Below are 6655 nucleotides of genomic sequence, written 5' to 3'. Positions count from 1 at the left end.
AAGAATATGTCCTACTCATAGTAATTGGGCCAATCATCATGGGCCTTATCAGCTTTAGACTCGTGGCTTGCGCAACTCGGCTGATGAAATTGATTCAGGTCTTGCACTCTGCATATTTATTTGTATTTGTATTTGGGCGAGGCAGCTGATCAACCCATCAAGACTCACTGATCAGTCACTGGGCAAACAAAATGGCCTTACTGGCTTTGCTCGTGTATATATAAGCATGTAGGGCTAGCATAAAAGACTGGGCTGGTCAGCCTGGTCTGCCAATAGTCACCCTATCCAGTCTCCAGTATCCAGTGTTCTTCTGTATAAAATAAATGAGAATACGTGGCAAATCTACTGCTTTACACTAACTGAATGGTGGATTAATGTGTATACTTTCCTTGCATGACAGCTGAAATATTCCTCTATCCAGCTATTATTTAATTTGCCTTTCTGGCGTGGGGGCGGTTGTTGTAGATACATTGAGTCATTTCATTAATGACCAACAAAAAGGGCTGATTAAGAACCCTTCAGGAAGAAAAACAACGCTTATACGATGTGTTTTCTTACACCTCCAATGCAACTTGCAGGGCATTTGATCCCAAAACTTTGATGAATGAGTAGACAGAAGCATGTGATCCCCCAATGACTGATGTCCCACAACTAATTCCACTTGCACCATCGAGATTATATTAATTTCTCCTGATTATTTTTCTTTTCAGTTTTTATTCTCTCTCTCTCTCTCTCTTTCTAGCTAGATCTCTCTATAAATATACATAAGCATATCCGTACGTTTCCTAGGCGTTACATGCAAAGTGTCAAATCCTCACAATAACAATCGTTGTATCAAAATATAGAGAAGCTAGCCATGGGAATCAAAAGGATTATCAAACGATCTGTCCTGCTTGCAGCTGAAAAGCAGGTGAGGAGTGATGTTCCAAAGGGACATATTGCTGTATACATTATTGGAGAGGGCCAGAATCAGAAGAAGCGCGTCGTGATTCCAATATCCTATTTGAATCATCCTTTGTTCCAACACTTGCTGAGTAAAGCCGAGGAAGAGTTCGGGTTTCATCATCCAATGGGTGCTCTCACCATTCCATGCAACGAAGACTACTTCTTCAATCTCACTTCTCGTTTGCGTGCGTAGTTCGTCAACGACGCCACCACGCTGCTCATGGCTACCCTACCCACTATATTCTATTCGGATGCCAACATTAATTCTTAAAACCCATTCGTTCAATCCGGTTTTGGGAAACTCCATATCTGTATATATATTTATTCCACTCGTTCTAGTTCTATTATTTTACATTTTCATATATTCTCGATTTGTTATTGTAAAGAAACTGAGATAGTTAAATTAAAAAAAAAAAAAGAAAACTCCCCGTGCAACTCGATCAGATTCTTGTAGGAAAATGAAGAGCTATATATATCATCGATCAAAGTTCCATGAAAGTTATGCAAACAACCATAGCTGTATTTTCTCATGTTAAATAGTTTTTACGCCTTGTTCGCTTAAAGTTTTGATTTTTCTTTTTAAACTAAAAGATAAAATAGATATTATCAATATAAAAGTTTAACAAAATTGCCTGCCTGCCTCTTTTTATCCACTGTCAGTTACAAGTTATTTAATTCCAATAAAGAACTTGTGTATGATGACAACTTTATATTGAGAAATAGACTACAATATATGCACGCAGATAGATAGAAAAAGTCATAAGCAAAGAATAAAACACAAAAGAAAATTTTAAAATATATAGAATTCATATTAAAACAAACATATAATAAGCAATTGAAGAATTAAAAATATAAATTGCCAATAAGATAAATAAATTGTGATTTACTTTTTCTTTTTCTTGTTTTTCTTGGTCAAAGAGGCTAGCCATGTGGATTGGAATTAAAGAATTTCATCGTTTTTTCCCCTTTCATATGTAATATGCTGGAGATGACTGTGGAAAGGATTGATGCTGGCCTGGATCCCAGTTCTTCAATGCAAACCACATAGACAATGTGTGGATATTGCCAGCTGGGCCACTGGCATATTTGGAGACAATCTCGTATTTTAGTAACTTAGACCAACTTGGTCGGTGGAAAATTGGCCCTCAGCCCACTTGCAGAGAAATGGATCTATTCCCCATGGACCATGGTACTGGTACTTGTGCAAGTAAAATTCAGGCATTTTGAGTACTACAATCGTGTACCACCGTGCGTGAAGGCAACAACTTTTGAAAAATAAGAGAGAAGGGTGGGACCTTTATTTATCAACCTGCCATGTTTTAGGATACGATGGGGGCCACATGGAAATATGTCCAGATATATACTCTCTTTGAAAGTAAGGACTAAGGAGCCTGGAATCTAATGCTAGATAAGAAAACGACTACTAATAATGTAGCTTTTAGTTTACTAGTCATAGCTCTTATGATCTTATCAATGCAATTTGCTTCTCCGATTGTGGCCCCTGTTAGTCCGGACATGATTTGACGTGTTCCTTCAAACTTGCGATCAAATCAACATATATACAATTGCATTGTTACCTTTCAAGCTTTATAGATTTAAAGACACTAAGGGTCATTTTGGTTCGTAGTTGAAATTGGAATTGAAATCAGAATGGTTTATTTTTATATTCTGTTTGGTTCATATAGGAATGAGAATGAAAATTAAAATCGATATGAATGAGATTTCATTCTCAAAGGAGAGGCAGGAAATAATAGGATTCCGATTCCGCCCAACCAAACAGTTGGAATCAGAATAGCCCATTCCGATTCCGATTCTAAACCTCTTTTCCTGCAAACCAAACAGATAAAACTAATCAATAATTTTTACCAAAAAGTAAAAAAACCCAAGGGAAAGGACGTCATTCTAACAAAGAAATTAAAATAAAAATGGTAGGTCTATACTCAGCAAACTTGGGGCAGGGGTGAGATTTGAAAAAGCTAGCTAAAAGGAAATGTGAGAGAAAAACAAACAAAAGAAAACCCTCAGGTCCTCTGCTCGTTAACATGGCAGCCACAGACAGAGCTTCGTCTCTTCTAATGGTTGGCCTTGGCAATACGTTCAAACTCATCTTTCTTCTTAATGGCAGAGCTGTTGGATGCAACGTTTTTGAACCGCCATTGATCTGGATGGTTGGATCGTTCGGCCTTGGAACAGTTCAGGCAATCGGTTCCGTTTTACCCAAAAACCTAAAATTTGGTAAAAAACTGTTGAAAAAGTCAATAAACGTTGATCTGGGCGGTCGAACCATTGACCCGTTCAATGGTTTTTGACCTTTTTTATTTTTTAAATTTTTTTAAATTTTATTATCAAAACAGGCCGTCCGTTTGAACCAGATGGTCGGACCCTTGACCTAGAAACCGGTGCCCAAAACGGTTCCGTTTCCGGGTCATTTTTTAAAACGTTGGTTGGATAAACCCTTGGCTGCATTAATAAGTTCGTCTGCCAAGCATTCAGCTATGGACTTCATGTTCTTGAAAGCACACTCTCGGGCACCCTTTGTTAGAAGGTATAGTCAAGGTTCAAAATATCGATACGCTGGATACACCGGTAGGGGCGTATCAGGTGAATCTATATTGCTTTTTATTGCTTTTTTTTTTTTTTAATTTTTTTTTCGCAACCAATTCAAGGGGGGGGGGGGGCGTTTGGGACTCCACCCCTTGAACTGGTCAGACCCCCGATGCACCCACTGTATGGGCATATCGGAAGGGTTCCAGAACGATACGGGCCAATACATGTCAATACTTTGAACCTTAGATATAATAGTTGGTCAACACGCCTCAAATGAGAGGTATCAACAGCTTGACGCCTCACAACACCAGCAGAACCGATACGAGTTGCATCTTCTCTTGGCCCACTGTTGATTATAGCATCAACAATAACTTGAATAGGGTTTTGTTCCGTGAGCAGATGGATTATTTCCATTGCTTTCTTGACGATGCAGACAGCCTTGAGCTTCTTCCCATTGTTCCGCCCATGCATCATCAGAGAATTGGTCAACCTCTCCACAATGGATTGAGCCTCCTTGAACCTCTTCACAGAATACCTCTCTGCTGTGTGTGGGACATAGGTTGCGGTCTTGTTGGGAGATACACCAATATAATCCACTAAAGATATGTCACCAACCTGGACATTATCCAAGGACCATCTGTTCAACAGCTTCACCTCTGATTCACCGACGATCGCCATGGCTGCAGAGTGCAGATGCTTGTGATAAGACAGAGAACTAGAGGTTCTTTGAGAGTAAGTGTGTGAAAATAATCTTACGTTGAATTCTTTTATATAGCTAGAGTGGGAGCCCTTATTGAAGGAGAACTAGGATTTCCTTGTTCCGATCAAGTTCTATTTCATTCCATCCTTCCTAGACTAGACTTTCCTCTTTTCCTCTTTGATCTTCCTATTTGATGATTTCCCCAATCTGTCCTTTTTTAGGTCCACATGTGATGTCACCTCTTGATAGATATTGATGAAGCGCGATCCGGCCGGTCTTAGCTGTCAACGATTTTGCTTCTGAACTGAATAGCAGGGAACTTGAAACGGAGGAGATGAGGAAGCTCCGGGGGGAACCCGGTGTAACGGCTGCAAAGCTTAAGCTAGAATCCTTCAAAAGCAAGATAAAACCAGATAGCGCAAAGTTTGCATACCTTGTTTGTTGGGGGCAGGGGGATCTTATAATCACTTCGCGCACTCGCTCCGAGGCCCTTGTCAGGTCGGGTATGATTACCCTTGCATTTGTCAATTCGGCCGTCGTCCTTTCTGCTAGGACAGAATCGTCACTACCTAACCATCTCTCTAACTGGAGATGGCGGTGTTAGTAATTGATGAAGCGCGATCCGGCCGGTCTAAGCTGTCAACGACCTTACTTCTGAACTGAATAGCAGAGAACCTGAAATGGAGGAGATGAGGAAGCTCCGGGGGGAACCCGGTGTAACGGCTCCGAAGCTTAAGTTAGAATCCTTCAAAAGCAAGATAAAACCAGATAGAACAAAGTTTGCATACCTTGTTTGTTGGGGGCAGGGGGCTCTTATAATCACTTCGCGCACTCGCTCCGAGGCCCTTGTCAGGTCGGGTATGATTACCCTTGCGTTTGTCAATTCGGCCGTCGTCCTTTCTGTTGGGACAGAACCATCACTGCCTAACTGTCTCTCTAACTGGAGATGGTGGTGTCAATGGCGGTGGCAGGTGGCCGTTTAGAGTGCGGCCACCAAGCGTCAGATCCCAAGTCAGTCAGGTGCGGCGCCCTCGGGCACGGACTTCCTCAGTGTCAGGCATGGTATGACTTGTTTGGTTTCGGTGCCCAGAAGGTGATGCGGAATGGTGAGCGAGACGAAGTCTTGATTTCGGAGGTATCTATAGGGCAGGTCAGTTCGGCGAGGTGTATCCCGAACTATTACAAGGCAGGCCAGTTCGGCGAGGTATATCCCGAACTGCTACAAGGCTGGCCAGTTCGGCGAGGTATATCCCGAGCTGTTACAAGGTTGGCCAATTCGGCGAGGTATATCCCGAACTGCTACAAGGCAGGCCAGTTCGGTGAAGTATATCCCGAGCTGTTACAAGGTTGGCCAGTTCGGTGAGGTATATCCCGAACTGAAGGTAGGCCAGTTCGGATTACTCTGGTTTTGGGCCAAGGGTGAGTTCAAGCCCCCAGTAGGGAGTTCGGTCCACTGGTGTCCCCTTGGTGTTCATGCCTTAGGCTTTCTTTTTTCCCGAGCTGTTGTTTTTGGCACGTGTCGCATAACTGTGAGGTCGGGCCAAATCTTCCTTCATCAATTGCCCCCACTCCTCGCTCCAAGGGTCTTGCCCTGGTGCGGGGAGTTTTGCGAGGTGGTAGGTGGATTTGTCTCGTCCTTCGAATCTTGACTGCGCGAGTTGCTTTTGCCAGGGTTCTTCGGTTTTCGAGAAGGCAGGAAACGTGCCTACTCATAAATGTTGATGATTGTGACAGCGCGCGTTTTAAATTTCAAAAACTCGCACCGCTGGGACGTGACAGCGGGTCAATCAAACTTGAAAAAAGCGTGCCACTACTGTACGTGCGCGGGCGGCTGTCAGGGAGACGTGTCGGCGCGATGTCGGTTTCAAGAAGGCATGCGCTGACGTTTCACTCTTTTCGGAAAGACGTGCGCCAATCACGTCTCGACCTCATGGGACGTGTGATCAGCGCAAATGTGGGGGACCCCAGTCGATTTGCCACTTTTGCGGTTTGCCTATTGAGCTCGCCTCCAACTTTTCAGCTCGCGTCCAAGTTTTTTCAGCTCGCATCTAGGCTGGTTACATAGCCTCCAAGGTTTTTTGGCTTGTTCCAGCCTCCGGAGCCTTCAAAACTTTCTTTCGGTGAGTACCTTCCAGAATCCACATCTTTTCCTCAATGTCTAGTTTTGATAGCTCAGACGACTCTTCAAGTAGGACTGACGTAGGTTCTACAAACCAAGCCGTATCCCCCGACTGCTTCAGTGATCCTGAGGTGGGACTCGAGGACTATGAACCAGTAGGCCGAGCCGCTTCGGGCAATTTGGCGTCTACCTCTCGCCGAGGTTGGGTGCTAGACAGGTTTGGTCCCTCGACCATGACGCCTGAGGGGCTTCAATCTATACTTATGTCTTACAATCTTCCTGGGGGGTATAGATATTTTATTATTTCGGGTAGCTTTCCTTGGGAACACGGTCCTGATGAGATC

At 43.4% G+C, this 6655-nt stretch overlaps 2 pseudogenes; one reads left to right on the top strand and one right to left on the bottom strand.

Annotated features, from left to right (window-relative positions):
- Positions 1 to 856: 856 nt before the first annotated feature.
- On the top strand, positions 857 to 1138 carry LOC148851153 (auxin-responsive protein SAUR21 pseudogene; annotated as a pseudogene).
- A 1879-nt stretch (positions 1139 to 3017) lies between these two features.
- On the bottom strand, positions 3018 to 4170 carry LOC148851152 (small ribosomal subunit protein uS7 pseudogene; annotated as a pseudogene).
- Positions 4171 to 6655: the final 2485 nt, after the last annotated feature.

This window comes from Nelumbo lutea, chromosome 5 (assembly GCF_056320005.1).
Source record: "Nelumbo lutea isolate HS-2025 chromosome 5, American lotus-T2T, whole genome shotgun sequence".
Classification (NCBI taxonomy): Eukaryota; Viridiplantae; Streptophyta; class Magnoliopsida; order Proteales; family Nelumbonaceae; genus Nelumbo; species Nelumbo lutea.
This window is presented reverse-complemented; position numbering and strand designations above follow the sequence as displayed.